The 21,121-nt window shown below is 36.0% G+C and overlaps 1 long non-coding RNA gene across 2 annotated transcripts in view; it reads left to right on the plus strand.

Moving 5' to 3' along the window:
* The first annotated feature begins 15,223 nt into the window (after positions 1-15,223).
* Positions 15,224-21,121, plus strand: part of LOC125174398 (uncharacterized) — an 872,840-nt gene continuing 866,942 nt past the window's right edge. The window contains exon 1 of one of the 2 annotated variants that reach the window (XR_007155439.1): positions 15,224-15,344. This is a non-coding gene — a long non-coding RNA (uncharacterized LOC125174398). The remainder of the gene's footprint in view (positions 15,345-21,121) is intronic. The other variant, XR_007155440.1, reaches the window with a different exon arrangement.

Raw genomic sequence — 21,121 nt, forward strand, 5'->3', positions numbered from 1 at the left:
ATTAATGTTTCACATTTAACATAATTATGTACACTGCCCTATGGTATAAAATGTTCTAATTCAGAAAGGAGCAGAAAATAGAACATTATAATTGCAAATTTATTTTACCATGCCTTTGCTGGTTTATCTAACTAAAAATTATTGCTGTGACTTGTGTATCCTGAGAAATTATGCTTTGGACAAAATCTTTCTGCAAAGAAAATGCCAACCCAAACGTTTCATATTTGGAAGATATATTTAATAAGTTGTTACCCTGAGAGATCAAATTAGGAGTTTCATAATTTTACCAAGATGCACAAAGTCCTCACCTTAATAGCAAGAGGCGATACATGTCGAGGTGAGGGAAAGTAGAGGGTTTAGTGTTTTTTCTTAATATTTATCTTCGTATTAGGTTATTTATATAATAACCTCAAAAAAGTCACTTAAGTAGGAGTGCATTCGTTGTGATGAGCACTGGGTGTTGCAAGGAAGCACTGAATTACTCTACTATACACCTGAAGCTACTATTACACTGTATGTTAACTAACTGGAATTTAAATAAAAACGTAAAAATAAAGTCACTTAAATAAAAAAATAAATATGTATTAGAACTATAAATTAATTATCATCAGTATGGTAGTTTACAATGAGAAAAATAATGTGTTTTGCAATATATCTGTTTCTAATGGAGTTAGAATTACTGTTTTAAAACACAGTACATTCTGAAAACTCAATGTCACCATTTAAAAGCAAAGTAAATCTAAGTTTTAGAATAATGAATGGACCTAGAGTCTTTCTCTACTGGGCAATATCTACTGTATCATCTATATCAGGATGGATATATTCTATTAAGAAAACAGGAAATACTCATTATTCCTATTATTGTTATTATTTTCAAGGGAATTTTTTCCTGACTTCCACAGTCTTCTTACATAAGTATCCTCCTTTGTCTCCTGATTTTTTCAATAGCTACAAACTAATCCATTTAATTGGAAATTGAAATTTCAAACATAGTGCTTAGTGTGAAACCAGTGATTACAAACGTGTTTGCAGTAAATGTAAATGAGTTTTTAATTAAAAAAAAATTGAAAAATACTTATTTTTAATTGTTTTAACTTTTAAAATTTATTTTTTCATTTATTTATTTTTTTTTTATTTGGGTGAATGTTGTATCAGTGAATTTCCTACCAAACATCATAAATAAGAAGAGTTATAGTTGTTTTTTATTTTAAGTATGGAATCACTTTTGATTTGATTTTGAGTCCCAGTTTCATAACTGGAATCATGAACCATCCATGTAAATAAGCTCCAGACCTAGGAGGTAGTGGTTCCATTATTTCAATATGGCAACAGCAGGAAGTTGTCCTTGTTAGAAATTATTTCATTGATCTCCACCCTAGAGGGGAGGATTTTGCTGCCACTGCCAGTCCTCTTTGATTCCAATTGCTTGCTAAATTTTATAATAATGAGTAGTTCTAGAGTCTTTCTCTACTGGCGCTCAAATTTCAAAAGAGTTTGTATTTCCAGGTCCTCAAAACTCCCTTCGCTATCATTGAAATGATGACAATAACATCAAAATCATCTATTTTCAAATTTAATAAAGCTTTATTTATAAATTGTTATACCTTAAAATTATTCTGTTGCTATTAATACATCATTTTTCCATATGTATTTCTTAAAACTCTAAATATATTATGCCTATCTACATTACAGGGAGCATGCAAGATATAGAAAACACTCCAGGATATTTTTTTTAGAAACAAAGTTATGAAACAAAAAAATGAGACACCCAAACCTGAAATTAGTAATGAATAATTTCACAGTGCTGGATTTTCTGTAGGTTTAAGATATATCTTGAAGTTGCCAGAAACTAATATATTTTAGCATGTTTTTTATAATTTAGAAGGTGTATGCTAGAGTAGTATAAAATGAGAAAATAATCTAATATACATACACAAGTATATTTGCATCAAAATCAGGAAAACATACCTATAATTTTTACATCATTATTTCTGCAATTTGTAACATAGGTGTAGCTAGTATCTATAACTTCCTTCTTCTATTACCCATTTCATATTCCCTTTGTCTTTAGAAAGCAACTTGGGGGGCGCCTGGGTGCCTCAGTCGGTTAAGCGGGCGACTTCAGCTCAGGTCATGATCTCGTGGTCCATGAGTTCAAGCCCCGTGTCAGGCTCTGTGCTGACAGCTCAGAGCCTGGAGCCTGTTTCAGATTCTGTGTCTCCCTCTCTCTGACCCTACCCCATTCATGCTCTGTCTCTCTCTGTCTCAAAAATAAATAAACGTTAAAAAAATTTTTTAGAAAGCAACTTGGCTAGTCTTTGTTCTTTGCTTGGTAGGGTGACCCTAGTGTATTCTCCTAAAGTATCTGGCCTCTTGCAGTCCTTCCTGAATTGAGGAGTGTATGATTTTTATCACATGGCGTCAGTGTATTAAGGAAGGGCTCCATGGAATTTACTGCATTTTTTACACACTTCTCTTTAGTCCTATCATATAGCAGCAATCAGGATCAATCAGCATAACTAGCATAGAAACCCTCTTATTTGCCTAATGATTTGCTGGCTTGAAGATTTGTAAGTAGACAAGTGACAGGCTCAACTTCTAGTTTAATAGAAAGACATCAGTGTCCTCTGTGGGAAGCACTCCTTTCTGGAGACTTAAAACCTCTAGGCAATAAAGCCTAAAATTGTGTTTATGGAAAGCAAACAACAACAACAACAACAACAACAACAAAACCCCTCAGATTTCTAGGGGCAATATTAAGCAGAATCATTTCCATTTCTACCCTTTGATTCCCAGACCCATGAATTGGGACTGTGTAAGAAACTGCATTTTCTATTGTTCTTTTTATTTTGGAGTCACAACTTGAAAGAAATTACAGTAGTCCAGGAAGGTATTGCCATCCTGCTGGTGCTAAAATTCAATCTCCTAAAGACCATTTCATTATCATATCAGGCCATCTTCTTTAGTATGATGGTATGATGGTTAATTATCTATGTCAACTTGACTGGGCCATGGGGTACTCAGATATTTGATTAAATATTACTCAGGATCTGTCTGTGAAGGTGTTTATGAATGAGATTAACATTTGATTCAGTATGAATAAAGCAGATTGCCCTCCACGGTGTTGTTGGGCGTCATTCAATCTCTTGAAGACTTAGATAGAATAAACAGGCTGAGTAAGGAACAATTCACTCTCTCTGCCTGTCTTCAAGTGGGACATCAGTCCTCTCATATCTTCAGACACAGTTGAGGACATGGAAACAGAATCTTATACCACCTTGAATTCCCAAATGATGAGCACTCTTCCGTGTTTCATTTGTTCCAATGTGAAAATTACTTCTTCAGAAGTAAGCATAACGGTGAATAAGACATTCTGTACATCTGCAATGGTTGTCTCTGTAGAAGCATCGTACTCAGGAAAGGAAAACCAATATATGGACTTAAGTATCTACTTCAGTGAGAGGTATTTTGAACTCCATAAAGTACTGCCATTCCCCTGATGGAAATTATCTAACCTGCTGCCCAGTGTCTGACTGATCTTTGTGCAGGATGGTGTCATATTCAGCAATAGTATTGATCTCTGCTGACTCGACAAGTTTTGTAGCCAGAGAGCTTTTATGAATAAGCTTATTTAGCCCATGGATAACTTCCATCCTAACTACTACAGCCACTTCATTTATAAACCCTGGACAAAGATGAGGTGGATGGGGAAAGAAGCTAACTAATAATCAAAGAATGGACATCTTTCCCTACCTTTTCTATCTGGTTATTAAGATTCAAACTAAAAGTCTTTGATGTTATATAAAATCTGAACTTGCTCTTTGCTTAGCCCTATGGAATTTCACAGTATGTATGCACAGCTTAGCGTTCTGCAAAGATTGAAGGTGACTCTTGTGCAGATTTCTAAGCTTTTTATATGCAAAGCTTCCTCCTCTCCTGTTCTCTTATCCATCAATTCCAGTACTTCAGCTTGTTTGAACTCTGATCTCTGTCTCTTTGGTTTGTCTGTGTACTCCTAAAAATGCTCACAGGTATGAAGGCAGGGAAATGGTAGGGCTCACTTTGTTTCTTTTCTGTAAAGGATTAAAGGCCACAGTAGGTATATGTATACCTATAAACATGCAAGTGTGTGTGTGTGTGTGTGTGTGTGTGTGTGTGTGTGTGTGTTATGCATTATGCCTGAAAGAAGTCCCAAACACCACAAATTTTACACATTTTTTAGTCCCACTGGCACATGCATCAGCCACATTTCTACAGTGGTCAAGGGGATTAATTTTCTGTAGTATAAATTATATAACTGCATTTATTCACCTTTATAAAGGGATATAGATAGTGCCAAGACCTGTAAATTATTTGTGATGTGTTTTTTTACACCCAATACAATTCATTGAAACCTTAAATCTTTAAATCCTTTCCACTGGAGCACACTTCACAAAGAAAAGAAAGCCACGTTGAACAGTTATTGCATGCCACCAAATAAAGAATATCTTACAACAAAGCTGAAGAAGAGCTTGAGTTTGATCTCGGATGAATGTGTATGTGACATGCAAATGTACCTCCTCATCACCAATTTTTGAATCATCTTTCAAGTCTTACCATCCAGCAAAATCCTACCCACTGCCTATGAAATGATGTGGATATGTATCTTTTGCCATCTCTTTCCTGGAAAAATTAATGATCAAGTGAACTATTTAAAGTTGTGTCTTCTGGGAGAACTTCCTTTCACCACTATCCTTTAGGACCACCCATGATAAGGGCTGTAATGGAACTATATGTGAACAAGACACAAATGACTATTTTAGTCATTTGGTTAGATGGAAATCCATATGAAGCTGCAAGTCATGGTTGAGAGAAAAGAGGCAATCTAGCATCAGTAAGGATCACAGAAGCAGGAATCACTTGCTTGTGCAGCTTACCATGTGTTCAGGTCCCGCTTGAGGACACTTTTGTAAGTAGTAGCCCCCCCTGTATCTGTGACTTCCCTTTCCATAGTTTTAATCACCTGATGTTAACTGCAGTCCAGAAGCAGAGATGATCATCCCTTTTCCCTATCATCAGGGCAACAGCAGCCTAACACTCTCACAATGCCTCACTTTATCTTCTCATGTAGGCATTTCATCATCTCACATCCTCACAAGAAGAAGAGCAATGTAGTACATTGGACATTTTGAGAGAGACTATATTCACATAATTTTTATTACAGTATATTGTTTTTATTGTACTATTTTACGGATAGATATTATTGATAATCTCTTATTGTACCTAATATATAAATTAAACTTTACCACAGGTATGTACATCTAGGAAAAAACATAGTATACATAGGGTTGGTACTATTTGCTGTGTCAAGAATCTGCTGGGAATCTCGGAATGGATCCCCCAACAGATAAAGGAGGACTACTCTATGTTACTTCCGTTTGATGATGCAGCGCTTCTGTGCATAACTATCTTTGTGATTTGGTGTGCCAGGCAACACCTAGTACATTTGTAGTAGTTCTGATTTAATAATAGTTTATCAGTCCATGGTCAAGAATTCAGTCTTTCCTGGGGCTCAGTGGCAAACCAGAATCTGTTTCATAAAAGGAGAACATTTTTCTACAGAGAAAGGTATGCCTCCAGAATTCTAAAGGGACTGCACTATGTTTCACCTACAGGGTCTAACAGAGGAAAAGTGTAATGCAATGTGATTTAGCAATCTGGCATTATCTGAAATTATATATGATTGTAATGTTAAATTATGCACAGTGTAGTTAGTGTCCTATTGTGCAAGCAATGGAATGCTTAGAAAGCAAAGTAATAGATACAAACCAGTGTTTTATTATTTCACTCAAGAGGTCAAGAGAATTGTGCTACTAAATGCAACCTGAGCATATTTTAACACAATTAAGTAATAAAAATGGACATATTTGTAAAAGCCAGAAGTTCCTCTGGGGTAAATAAAAAGACTGATGTTATTTGAACAACCTTTGTGATATAAGTTTATGTTATTCAAACCTCAACAGTAATCCATCTAGCAAATTATCACTAAGAATACAAAATAATATTTGCAGGTTAAAATAGGAAATGATACAGTTTTAACAGATAAATTTCATCTTGGTTCTGTAGGCCAAAGCAAATTTATCTGAATGATCTGTCATTCTCAAAGGCTAATATATATTTCCACTTTCCCCAATGTTGTATATTTGACAAAACAATCCATATATTTCTATAATAGCACTGTATTCTTGGTTTCATATTATATTCTGATGTCTTAAAAACTTTATTGTTGCAGCTGACAAAATGCATATGATGAAACATGTTTCTTTTTCCTTTTTTAAATTTTTTAGAAAGATGGAGAGCAAGCATGAAATGGGAAGAGGGGTGGGGAGGGGAGAGAGAGAGAGACAAAGAGATTGAGAATCTTAAGCAGGCTCCATGCTTAGAGCAGAGGCCAACGTGGGGCTCAATCCCACAACACTGGGATCATGACCTGAGCCGGATGCTCAACCAACTGAGTCACATGTTTAGATTTAATTAAGCATAATCTTTCCTGCTTAAGAATTAAAGAGACACTGTAAAATATATATTTTTTGAAGTAAAGGAAATAGAAAACCAAAGACCATACAGGCCTAATGTATTGCAACTTAACCTGAAATGTGTGGCACGTTATGTATATAGATAGAGAAAGAGGCCCCAGTCACATTAAAATAAAGTGACTATTTCAGATTACTTTTTCAATTTCTGTGTCCAAAACTATCACATTCAGAAGAAAAATATGCAGACTTCTAAGCACACTGGAGGAAGATATTGTTTAAAATAATGTGTGTGCATATCACATTTAACGTAGGTCTTATATTACTCTATTTTAAAATTAGGATAAAGTTGTCCTTTCTTGTCTAGGTATTTTTCTAAATTGTGTGTGTGCATGCCAAGCCAGAATTAATAATACTTATTAAGAAGCTTAATTTAATTTTAAAAGTAAAATATCCAGTTGTCATTGCCAGACAGGTATGTTTTCTCGATATTTGATATTCCACTTTATGTAATGATTTATCTTTCCTTCTCCTTTTTATTTTTAATACTAATACCATAATGCCATATAAGTAATATCTCAGAATTAAAATTTGCCTTACAGCAAGCTTGTTTCCAGTCATTATAAGTTTTTGGAAGCCCATGTCAATGTTCCTTGGGTGAAATGCGTGTGGCTTCTTCTGGTTTTACGCTTTAAGTTAGTGATGGAGATCATGTATTGTTTTTGTGAATAAACCTGAAATCTAGGGGTGTTATTTGAGAATTATCCTTTCAGTTCTAAAAATTAGATCCTTGCCATGAGAAATATTTTAACATTTTATAATCACTAAAAGTCAAATTACCTTAAACATTTGGGATGTAGAATGAACTGTATTTCTTTTTTGTTTTTCACATTCAGTATTTTTATTTAATTGTTTTGCAGAAAATTTATGTATCTCTCCACCCTTTCCTTTAAGGTAGTGTGACAATTTTCCATAATAAACTACTTAAAGAGAAGCTTTGGTCAAGAATGGAATGAAATAGCAAAAACAAAACGATACCAACAAAGAAAACAAATCACTGCTGCTTTAAAAAAACAACAACAATATTTTGGGGGCATTTGGGTGGTTAATCGGGGGACTCTTGATTTTGGCTCAGGTCATGGTCTCAAGGTTTGTAAGATCCAGCCTCTTATGGGGCTCTGTGCTGACAGGGAGGAGCCTGCTTCAGACTCTATCTCCCTCTCTCTCTGCCCCTCTCTACTTGCACTCTCCCTCTCAAAAACAAATAAATAAACATTAAAATTTTTTTAAAAACAACACTTTCACCAATTATATTCAAACAAAAATGCACAAACAATATTTGCACAGTACGTGTCTTCAGTGTTTCCTCAGGGCTGGCTCTTCTGACCACCATGCAAATGGCCCGGTCTCATCAGCACAGTTTGTCAGTTTGTTACGCTGGATCTGGGATGCTCACCCAGCTACACCCTGGGAAGCCCAGGATAGAAGACTCTAAGATCTTGAAATCCCAAATTATTATGGCTCCATGATGCCAGTAATGCAAAATTTGTGACAATCATGCTTGTCCACCTCATAAATACACACTTGAGTGATGCTATTCTGCAGACTGTTTTTTAGTCCTGAGTCGTGGTCCTCTTGTCCATGTTGTGGGACCTTTCCATGGCAAATGCTGGGTGTTCTGTTTGGAATGTCTAATTTGGAGATGAAGGTCAAGCAGCCACAGTCATCTACAGTGTAATGGACAGCGGTCATGGCCAGCAGCTACAAAGCTATTTTCCGAGACAAATGACACACTCAAAAGGGGCAGGAACTCTGTTTTCAGAGTTGAGACCTGCACAATTTTTGAGGCACCAACAACAGATATGGTTTTGTCATGGCTGACCCAGGCCATGACATCTCCCACTGGCAGAGAAGCTGACCCAATCCACACAGCCACCAGTGCCACTGCCACCACATTGACATCAGCTTACCAAAAGGCTTCTTGCTGCCACAGGGCGTACTGGCTGGCTTTTCAGCCACTTCTTTAAGTTAGACAGAAAATACTCTGAATTTGAAACCGTATGATCCTGCTGCCAGCAAAATATTATTGGGATGCCAACCCAAACTGAGGACTGTGGAACGAATCAGCTTTTTAATGTGCTTGCTTACCCACCAGTCATTGTCAGACTCAAAGTAACAAACAGAAATGAGTCGTGCTCCAATTCCCACAGCAAATTTATTCTCTAGAGGGCCACTTGACAAAAGTCACTACACGATTAATTCTCAGGATTACCAGAGTTGGCTTCTAGACACCATCTTTCAGACTCCAGACACAGGCATTGTGGTCTGTCCCACAAATGATGATGTGGTCACTCTTGAGAGCCCAGTCCATACCTGGGATGTGTCCGTTGTGCTCCTTGAGTTTATGAGCTTTCACCCGTTGGCTCCTGTTCTTCTTATAGATGTGGACTTCGTAATTATTGGGGCTAAGAGCAATCTGGGTACAATCCCTGTTCCAGACATGACAGGTGATTGGCTCTAGTAAAAGCTGATACAGAGACATTATACCTAGTGTTTTATAAAGGATAGAAAGCAGGTATCAGGGCAGTCCAGACCTGCTCAGAGTGGAGAATTTGCAGACTCTGGTCAGTCTCTGGGAACAGATTCCTGCAGGTGCCCTCAGATGAACTCAGGAAACTAGTTAGGTATTTACTAAAGTGGCCCAGGAGAGAAACAGCCAGAGAATGAATAAAAGTGATTATGCAGGGCACTGACTTGGAAGCTAAGTAGTAGCTGCTGTTATATCAAATTGTTGGAAAAGAATTTGGTGTTGTGCAAACTGTAGAGAATGCACTCGAGGATGATGTACCATCAATGGCATGGCTGTGGATGCTTGGCCTTGAGGCTAATCCTTCGGCACCTCCTGTGATTCCATGAGCTATGCAAAATAATTTCATTTTCCAATTATATTAGTGAGTTGTCTTTCATTACTCATACCTAAGAACTTGACAAATATCTACAAAAAACAGAGGAAAAATAGGATTGGGATGGGTTCCAAGACTGACTACATAGTAAAGAGACAAGAATCTGAATGAGATTGTGTCATGTATCCTTGACTTTTGAATATATTTGATTTGATCCTATATATGTCAAGTTCAAGAAGTAAAAATATAACTCAGGACCTTATCTCTCAAACCTGCCCCTTAGCGATGTTCTCACTCTATGTCCTTACAGCACTTCCTAGTTAAAATCTCCTTTATCTCACTAACATCATTAAAATAACATCTTATGTCACCTTTCTGCTTCAAGTTTCCATGTCTCAAATCTACCTCCTATGTTACCTAGAGGCTAAATTACCCAAAGAGATAAAATTAATCATGTCTCTTCTGAAATCGCTTCAGTAGTTTCCTGTCTTGTCTGCAGGATGAAGAACAGTCTCTTCTGGAGGGCGTAAAAGACCTGCCCTGTCTCTCCACATGGTCTTAAGTGGTGTTATGCTTTGTCCTTTAATTTCTAGGTCTCTGGTCTGGTTGTGGTTTGCTATACATACTTCACTATGTTATATATTTGAACCTTTATTCATGCTGTCCTCTCTTTTAGAATAACCTTCGTTGCTCATTCATTTGATAATAACATTTCTTTCTCTTGGGTAGATGATCTCTAAGTGGGACTAAGTGCCTATGGTAAACTTCCCATACCACCCTACACAAACTTCTATCATTAATTCCACATGTTATTATGTATTTTCCACGTGTAAATTATTGATTAATTTGATTTTTCCCCAGAATTTGAATATTTCTGAGGGCAAGAACTGAATCTCATTCATGTTGGGTTGCTATCCAACAACATTAACATTAACATTATGAGGCACCTGTGTGGCTCAGCCAGTTAAGCATCTGACTCTTGATTTTGGCTCAGGTCATGATCCCACAGACCTTTGAGCCCAGTATTGGACTCCACACTGACAGTGCGGAGCGTGCTTGAGATTCTCTCCCTCTCCCTCTCTCTCTGCCCCTTCCCTGCTCACATTCTCTCTCTCTGTCTCTCTCTCTCTCAAAATAAATAAATAAACTTAAAATAAATAAACATTATGTGGCACATAATAATGCTTAATAAATGATGATTCTGTCATTTCAGGCAATGTAGATGACTGAAATATGAAGATGAAATTAGATAATGTTTTTTGGAAAGCATGTGATCCAAAATATTATCTACGATAAACCCCAAAATATCATCTACACCTTAGTTACCATTACGGTCATCTTTAGAGTACTTATAGTTGAAAGGAATGAATTAATATTAAGACATGCATATGTTTAGGGATTGTCTATATTCCACAATGTAGAAATAAATTTAGTGATTCTTATTTACAAAATAATGTATAGTACACTTTGATGAAATTTTGGCAACTTAACAGAGTTATACAATATAATGTTGCATTTAAAATGATTTTTTTTTATCTTTTAATTTCTTTTTGCTTTAGAAAGAAATATCTTTGCAGGTTGAGGTATTGCTTGTTTATGTCAATGCCCTGTGACATTTCAATTCAGTATAACAATTTTGGAGAATTTTATTAGAGTTCCACATGAAATAACTATGATGCCTAAAATATTGAATTTATCAGATTTATAACAGGTTTTTGAAATACATAATCATGCATCCCAAACAATTTTGGGAAATACATAATACATATTTCATATATGCATAAAATACACAATTTGTTATATTTGTGAGTGGAAGACACCAAAATATAACCATATCTCTCAGTTCATATTATATTGCCCCTTTATAAACATAAAGTATTGTAAAATCATCTTCTGACCCATTTTATTAACTGTGGGAAATTAGTCATAACATTGTTTGTGGTATTTTGATACTCTTAACTATGAATTTATATTTGAATCTCTCAGACACAAACACCAATTATTATGTTATAATATAGGGAATTAAAAGATACAAATTACTTCCTGGATAATTTTAAGAAAACTTTTACTCTATATTCCCTCGTTTCATGGTAAATAAAAACATGCCTATCTAAATATGTTTTGTATAACTGTATTATACATCTTTTATTGCATCATCGAAAGTTTCATTTCAAAAAACACATATGAATTTTCTCCATTATTGCAGAAATACATTCACTTTACTTATATTAGTACATAATAAAGTAGTAATTATAAAACCTTCAATTTTCATTTAAGAATTTTTATCTGTGATATTATGTATGTGTATTTTGTCACATATTCAATGCTGGAAATGGAAATTTTAAATTTTCCATGGAGTAAATGCATACGTATTTATATGTACACATGCATAGTTATTCAGGCATATGGGTGAAAATACTTCTCTCCATGTATGTATGAACACATGTTTGATAAATACTGAGTGTTAATGACAAATGTCATATTAAACAGATGTAAAGCAAATTAGGCCTACTCTCTAGAATGGCTGGTGTTCTGATTTTCTCTGACCTTGAATAGTACACGTCTTCCTATTGCTTTAGTTAGTTTCCACCCCCTTTTCTTCCTTCAATTTTCTTTAGAACCAAGGTCAGACCTTCTATATCAGTTCCCTACAGAGTAAGAAATGGCTTATGAGAAAGTACAGAAGCTATTTGGGGTTAGAGATACAGCTTAAAGGGAAACATCTAAAGACAAAAAGTTGGAAAGGCCCAAAGGTTTCATGTGCAACCCTTAAAGGAAAAAGAATAAAGTTCACACAGATACTAAAACTATATATGAGTTGATTTCAACTTTGATGGAAAGTTCTTTCAGAGTCTGATAGGAGAATTATAAGTAATTGCAATTTTAAGAGAGTTCTTGCTTATTGTTACATCAGAACTATATTATGTTTTTTATAATATGTAACATATTTGCCTATAATATCCCTTATCGCTTTGCTATTCAAGTGTCCTAAATCTACTTAACAACTCATATAGAGTCAATGATAATTCCATTTGTGAACTTTTATGGTTCTTATATGTGAATGAACAGGGGAATGTGAAGCAAATCACGGTATTGTTGCTCCTGACACCTAACTCTAAAATGAAACATGTTTAAAATACACACACCCACACACCCACTCCCACACACACACACTTATACAATAGAGTTTTATAGTTGCATAGTTTGCAAGGGTGAAATTAATGATATGAGAAAAGTAGAAATCGAACAGGATTTCATATAATGTAGGAAAGATATATAGCCAAATATATCAGATTCTTAAAGCTGCCATAACAAAGTACTACCAAATGGGTGGCTTAAAACAATAGAAATTTATTCTCTCACAATTCTGGAGGGTGGAAGTCTGAAATCAAGATGTCAGCAGGGCTTTTCATAAATGTCTTTTATTATGTTGAAGTAATTTCCTTCTATTTCTTATTTGTCGACTTTTTTTTTCTGAGAGTATTGCATTTTGTCAAATGTTTTTTTCTGCACCAGCTAAGATCACCATGTACATATTTTTCGGCTCCTCCTTCTGTTAATGTGATATATCACATTGAGTTTCACATGTTGAAACCTCCCTGCTTTCCAGAAATAAATCCCGCTTGGTCATGGTGTATAATCTGTTTAATGTACTGTCGAATTGGTTTGCTAGTATTTTGTTGAGGATTTTTACATCAGTATTCAACAGGGATATTGGTCTGTAATTTTTTTTTTCTTATATCTTTGTCTGGCTTTAATATTAGGGTAGCGCTGGCTTCGAAAATGAATTTGGAAGTATTCTCTCCTTTTCAAGTTTTTGAACAAGCTTGAGAAGCATTGATGTTAATTTTTCTTTGAGTGATTGTTACAGTTCTCCAGTGAGGCCATCTGGTCTTGAGTATTTCTTAGTTGGGAGGATTGGATTACTGATTTAATCTCCTGACTAATTATATGTCTGTTTTGTTTTGTTTTGTTTTGTTTTGTTTTTTCCTTCATGAGTCAGTCTTGGTAGACTGCAATGTTTCTAGGAATCTATCCATTCCCTCCAGGTTATCCAATTTGTTGGCACAGTGTCTTATAATCTTCTTTCTTAATTTTTTTTAACATTTATTTATTTTTGAGACAGAGAGAGACAGAGCACGAATGGCAGAGGGTCAGAGAGAGAAGGAGACATAGAGGCTGAAACAGGCTCCAGGCTCTGAGCCATCAGCACAGAGCCCGATGCGGGGCTCGAACTCATGGACCGGGAGATCATGACCTGAGCCGAAGTCAGACACTTAACCGACTGAGCCACCCAGGCGCCCCCTTTTTATTTTTTAATTTTTTTATAATCTTTATTTATGTAGCATCAGTTGTAATGTTTCTTTTTTCACTTCAGATTTTTCTATTATAGAGTTTTTTCTCCTTTTGCTTTAGTATATATTTAAGACTGTCAATTTTGTTGATCCTTTCAAAAAACCAATGATTAGTTTTTTTTTTTGTTTGTTTGTATTCTAATCTTTATTTCCTTCCTTCTGCTAACTTTGGGTATAGTTGTTGTTTTTCCAGTTCCTGTAGTGTAAAGTTAGATTGTTGTTTTGAGATTTTTCTTCTATTTATTTATTTTATTATTTATTTATTTTTACTTTTATTTTTTTTTATTTATTTTTTTTTTAATTTTTTTTTTCAACGTTTATTTATTTTTGGGACAGAGAGAGACAGAGCATGAACGGGGGAGGGGCAGAGAGAGAGGGAGACACAGAATCAGAAACAGGCTCCAGGCTCTGAGCCATCAGCCCAGAGCCCGACGCGGGGCTCGAACTCACAGACCGCGAGATCGTGACCTGGCTGAAGTCGGACGCTTAACCGACTGCGCCACCCAGGCGCCCCTATTTTTACTTTTAAAGAGAGAGAGAGAGTATGACAGTGGGGAAGATGGGCAGAGGGAGGGAGGGAGACAGAGAGAGAGAGACAGAGAGAGAGAGGGAGAGAATCTTAAGCATTCCTCATGCTCAGCCTGAAGCCTGATAAAGAGCTCAATCTCACAACCCAGGGATCCAAACCTGAGCTGAAATCAAGAGTCTGATGCTCAACGGACTGAGCCACGCAGGTGTCTCTCGTTCTTTTTTAATGTAGACATTTAGCATTGTAAACTTCTCTCTTAGTATTGCGTCTGCTGCATCCTAAGTTTTTGGTATGTTGTAGTTTAGCTTTCATTTATCTCAACATCATTTCTAATTTCCCTTGTAATTTCTTTTTCCAATCGTTGATTACTCAAGAGCATACTGTTTAATTTCCAAATATATGTGAATTTTACAGTTTTCCATTTGTTATTGATTTCTCATTTCACTGAATTTCTTTAAAGCAGTTATTTTAAGTTACTTGGCACTTAATTCATAGATCTTCATTTACATAGACTCAGTTGCTGGAGATTTTTTTGTTCTTTTTATTGGGCCACATTTTACTGTTTCTTCACATGCCTTCTTATTTTTTTCTGGGGTTGGTCATTATACAAAAATCAGCCACCCCTCCTCCATCTTTACAGACTGCTTTCCTATAGGGGAAGCTCTTTACCAATCAGCTTTGGTAGAGGTTCTAGAAGCTTCCCACACCATTGCTGGGGATGTGTTTTCTCTAGGCTTATGTTGATAGCTTTCCAGTTAAAGAGTTTCACCTGAAAAAAAATTTTCACCTGTTTCTCTTTTACGAGCTCCTATTCTCTTCCTCCCTCTGGCGTTTGTCTGCAGTACTGCAGCATCTGCCGCTTGACCTCTCACTGACTCCCGCCAAAGGAAGTGAGCAGAGGTTTCCCGCCATCGCTCCAGGTCAGGCGAGTCAGCCTCCAGAAAAGCCGGAACATTCGGCACAGTTCAGCTCTTCTCTTCCTCTCCTCGGGATGAGACCCAAGCTGCACATTTTCTCAAATTGCGCTGAGCTGTGACACCTAAAGGTAAGGGCCCTCTTAGGTAAAATGTAACAGCTTTTTTTTTTTTTTTTTTTCCACCCCCCTCAACGCGGCTTTTCTCAGCTTTGCGCTTGCCTGGGGTACTGTGACTTTTTAACCCGTTTCTGGAGTTCTTATAAAGGCTTTGCGGATCTTGTATTGTTGTTCAGTGAGTTTCTCCGTGGCAGAAGGAGAGGGGGCTTCCTTATGGCCATCTTCCTGCCTTTGCTCAGGCTTTGTTGTCTTTGGGGTCTCTCTCCCTGGTTTGCAGATTCTTGCCTTCTCCCTGTGTCCACCTGGTTCTCCCTAGGTCTGTGTCTGGTGTCCTCACCTCGCCTTGATAAAGATATTGGTCATACTGGTTCGGGGCTCATCCGTAGGGCTTTATTTTTCCTTAATTACGTCTCTGAAGGTTTTATCTCCAAATACAGTCACACCTGGAGATACGCTTGGTTAGACTGTCAGCATATGAACTGAGGGAACACAATTCAGCCCAGAACAAAGTCTGAATTTTAAAATCCGGAACAATATGTTTTTGATAAATGTAGAAATAAGGGGACTAATCACTTTAAACCTAGTATTCATTAATAATAAAATAGAGACTTTTGAAACAAAAAATAAAATATTTAAAAGAGCAGTTACCGTTTTATTTAATGTTAAAGTACATGGAGAACAATTTTAATGCACAATGAATTTCTGAGCTGTATAATTACCCACAATGATGAGAAATATCAGCAAAACAGGTACACTGATAAACAAGAAAAGCTATCTGGCAGTGAAAACTCAAGAGTCTGCAATTTTGTTTTTTAACATTTGACCCAGGAAGAAGTAACTCTGTAACAATTTCAGCACGTGTATTTCCTTTTGATGGCTACTTAAATCCGTATTTGGTAGAGTCGGAGCTTTGAACAACTAATGTAATATAGCCACTTCTCATTATATTTTTGACAGAATTTGTCCTTAAATAATAGGTGTTATAATTTGTGGTAAGAATAGAAAAGAATGTAAACTTTTTATACAAATATTTTTATACTTATTTGCTCTAGTTTTTTTTTTTGAAAATACAATCTTTTTTTTTTGATGTTTGTTTATTTTTGAGATAGAGTGCGAGTGGGGGAAGGGAAAAGAGAGGGAGACACAGAATCCTAAGCAGGCTCCAGGTTCTGAGCTGCCAGAACAGAGCCCAGCGTGGGGCTGGAACCCAGGAACTGTGAGATCATGACCTGAGCCAATGCTCAGATGCTTAACCAACTGAGCCACCCAGGTACCCTGAAAACACAATCTTTGTATAATAAATGAGACAAAAAGCTTTAGAGTTAAATATAAGCCCAAAATAGAAAAAAAAAACAAAAAACAAAAACTAGGAAACATGGAAGTTACATGGATAGACTAAAATAGTAATGTTGGACCTTTTGTAAAATCTGAATAAACCACCCGTTGTATGCCTGAAAATTTGGGGTGATAGAATTTCTCAGTGACCTAAAAGCATAAATCTCAGTGTGTACAGCCTCTAGCCCATTGTGATTCAGCATCTCCCTTTGGAGAACAGACTTGACTGTGGCTGCTGAGTCTCTTTGCTTGTTGAGTTTTAATCAGCTATATTCCCATTTTATGGGGAGAACACAAAATAGAAGACATGATTTCAGGGTAGAGATTTGAACTCTTGTACTTATCTTTCCTTCTTCGATCTGGACCTGGATAACAATTTCAGTGGCCACTTTGTTCGATGATGATGAGAAAAGTAATTTGAGTTTTAGTTTGAGAGACTCATTTCCACTGCTGCATATTGAAAGTAGTCACTCATCTTCAAATAGCAGCTGCTGACATCTAGAGAAGAATTTGGAAAATTCTATTTAGAAACCAATCTGCTTTCATATAACTTATGTAAGTTGTTTACCTCATTCTTTATTGCAGACGATATCTGCATAAAAAAAGAATCCTTATTTCTCCGGAATTCATCTGTGATCACTGTTTTGCCACCTGTAATGGTAATTTTCTCTCTGTGGAATCAAAACTGATAGCTTTGGAAAGACTGGGACTTGCAAAATGGCTTTCATTTCTACACCGATAATACGTACTATCTCGTGATAGCTACCACCAAGCTCTTTTTCATATTAGTACTTCCCTAACACTGGTGTAAGATTTATCAGTAATATCTAAGATACTTTTATTTCTTTGCTTATTCTCCACCTTCACTTGTGGTAGTTTATGCTCATTATAACTGATGTTCATATTATGATATTGTGATACAACATCATGATATTTTATCATTTAAAAATATTACAGATATTTGCCATCTATCATCTCTTTTGATTTCTCAGCACCTTTATAGGTGTGACTTTCATTACCGGTGAAGAGATTGAAGCATTGACAACCAAATCTTCACCTTTGGATAACAAAGTTCAGAATCTGCCAGACATTGCCTCTTCAGGCATTATAGTTAGGAAATTAAAGAAAATGTAATAAAAAAGATGAGTGCTGCAAAATACAAAGCAAAACACAACCACCACCACAACAAAAAGCACCCAAACCCAAAAACTTTAGTCAGTTTTAAACATTGGTGCAATTTCCTTGAGGGAGGAGATTGTTTTATGTTTACTGTTGTATCTTCAAAATCAAGCACACTATCTTTAAATAAATGTGTGTGTATATGTATATATATTCTGTTACTTATTTTTTTTAAAGCTTATTTATTTTGAAAAAGAGAGCGCTGGGTACCCAGGGGACACAAGGGAGGGGCAGAGAGAGAATCCCAAGTGGGCTCTGTGCTGTGAGCACAGAGCCCAAGGCAAAGCTGGAACTCATGAACCATGAGATCATGATGTGAGCTGAAATCAAGAGTTGGAAGCTTAACAGACTGAGCCACCCAGGAGCCCCTGTATTGTGTTTTTTAGTGGGCTTAGAGAACATACTGTATCAACTATGATGTTTTGAGATGGTAATAAAGAGTGAAATTATATTAATAATAGACAACAAAAGGTTAAGTTCTATAAATAATATTCTAAATTGAATAAAATAATATTAGGAAGTATAAACTAAACTGAAAATTATACCCAAAACTGTTAAAATCTGGGCTTAGGAATTTTTAAAAATAATTAAATCTAACCCAAATGCTGCATCTGACTCTTGTTTTGTGCAACCTGTTCAGTAGCTTCCAAGGAAACTATAATTGTAAAGTCATAACACTCTTTCTTTAAACATGCCTAATGGAGATATCCTAAAAAGCACAGAATGGATGCATTATTTTAATCTCTGAAATTTGAAAAATGTAAGATTTAATCACAGCCCCTATAACACAGCTTGGATGGTGTAAGCCCAGAGAATCAGACACAGCAGAGCAGGTAGGTGGTGAGTGATTGCACTTAAATGACCATGGGGTCTTAGAAGTCCCTCTGGGATAGAGGTACACTTCTGTACCTCTAATTATCTGTGTCTTTATCTGGGGCAAGTTTTATTGTTGCATTAATTTTGTGAAAGTTATTTGTGCTGTACATTTAGGATTTGTGAGCATATATGTTGCATATCAGTAAATATGCAATATATAAGAATATGTAGAACTTTAAATATTTTCATAGCCCTCACATTAGTATGCATTTTTAAAAGTTTAAATAAATAACATGAAAAGGAGGAATACATTTATCAGATATTTCCCTTAAATCTCTGCAGTATATGTCTATGGCTCGCTCAGTTTTCCGATTTGCTTTTTTCACCCAGTCTCCAGGGTAATGAATAATAATATAAAACTAAAGTAAATATATTTATTTGCAAAATGCATTATTTTACATTAGATTTTAATTCTTTTATAAAAATTTTTTAATGTTTATTTATTTTTGAGAGAGAGAGAGAGACAGACAGAGTACAAATTTGGGACGGGCAGAGAGAGAGGAAGACACAGAATCTGAAGCAGGCTCCAGTCTCTGAGCTGTCAGCACAGAGCCTGACACAGGACTTGAACCCATGAACTGTGAGATCATGACCTGAGCTGAAGTCAGACGTTTAACTGACTGAGCCACCCAGGTGCCCCTAGCTTTTAATTCTTAATTAAAAGAAGACTTATGAATATTTTTCTTTGCTTTAGTTTGTGTGTGTGTGTGTGTGTGTGTGTGTGTGTGTGTGTGTGTGTGTGTGGTCTTGATCTAAACTCTGCAAAGTGGAATATAAAGGAACAGAGGTATAAAAAGAAAAAAATGAAATTATTTTTTCTTTCATGGTTTTATGTTTTGAACATGCCCAAACAGGAGTGAGGTTGAACTCTAATCTTGAACATTTTCTTTTATATTTTCTTGAAAATGCATTATTTCATTGGTCTTCTCTATTGTCACTTTTAAGGCCTAGTCTATTTGGCTACATTTGAATGCATTGAACTTGATGCACATCATTATAACAATGTCAGACATATTTATGAGCTGAATCTTCCCATATTAAGCTATTTTTCAGCCTTCAGTGTTAAAGAAAACCAAAATCTAAATTAGTTGCCTAAACTTAATACTCGAGGGATTTCACGTAAAGACCTGGATTTCTTTTTCTAAAGTATCTGAATCTACATTGATACAATTGCCAAATTTGTTTAATGTTAATTGTGAATGTTTTCCCTATTAAGTTGTACTGTGTATCTCTAGTTCATCGTAGCCCTCACCACATGCACCAATACCTCTTTATTTACCTAATATTTCCTTTTACTCATTTACCTATTTATTTACCTAGTATTTCTTTTCACTCCTTCATGTTGTCTTCCTATCTTAAGCATTTAGCACTGTATAACATCAGAGACTTATAGTTATCTTAGTCTGTGAGGGCCGCCATGATAAAATACCACAAACTGTGTGACTTAAACAAGAGAAATTTATTTCTCAAAGTTCTGGAGGCTAGAAGTTAATGATCAAGGTGCTGTCGAATCCAGTTTCTGGTGAGGTTTCTCTTCCTGGCTTGTAGAAGGCAACTCTGTGTGTGTGTGCGTGTGTGAGGTGAGGTGTGTAGGGGTGTTTATGGTTAGGGACAATCACTTGGGCATGATTTTCACAGGCTCCATGGAGTTATTTTTCTAATGATTGTCTTTGCTCTCAAATGTTTGCATATGTATTTTTTTTCCTTGTTGTTTTCATAGGTTGTGTGCTGCTTCCTTTTTTCAGGAGAGTTATTTAGAGAACACTTATGTGTAGGTGCCTATAGCAGTATTTGTAAGCTGTATGAGATGTTCAGAGCCCTGTAAGAAATTTTCTAAAGACAGAGAGGTTTGAGTGTGAGTCCAGTTTTCCCTTCAGAACTCTCAGCCAAGCATTCATAGATATGTGGCACATTCACAATAAAAAGTACCTCGTATTGCGTCAGCCACCTACTATGACTCCTATCACTTTCCGAAAACATGGCTTGATTAAGATATTATTTGTTGAACTCTGAATCCTGTAGTCTTTAGAGCCAAAATATTAATTTCCCTTAGGTGCAAGCAAGGGATTTTGCTTGGTACTCCTGCAGATACCAGTTAGTTTTGAGAGATGTGCCTTAGGTGTTGACATCTGTAGCTAGCTATGGGTCCTTTTTTACTCTTCATCCTGAATTTACTTCTGCTCTGTTTTTATTGCTTTGGGAAATCTTTCTATATATTTTATAGTTCTGAGTTTTATCTGTTGGGTTTTAAATTCCCCAGACCTTTTTTTTTTTTTTTGGTCACACTTGAAATATTTTTGTTCTTGTCCCCTTTTGCTTTTTTTGTTTCTTTTTAAGAAATGTTTATTTGAGAGAGAAAAAGAGAGCACATGTGCATGCGTTCAAGTGGGGAGAGGGGC

This window comes from Prionailurus viverrinus, chromosome C2, assembly GCF_022837055.1.
Source record: "Prionailurus viverrinus isolate Anna chromosome C2, UM_Priviv_1.0, whole genome shotgun sequence".
Classification (NCBI taxonomy): domain Eukaryota; kingdom Metazoa; phylum Chordata; class Mammalia; order Carnivora; family Felidae; genus Prionailurus; species Prionailurus viverrinus.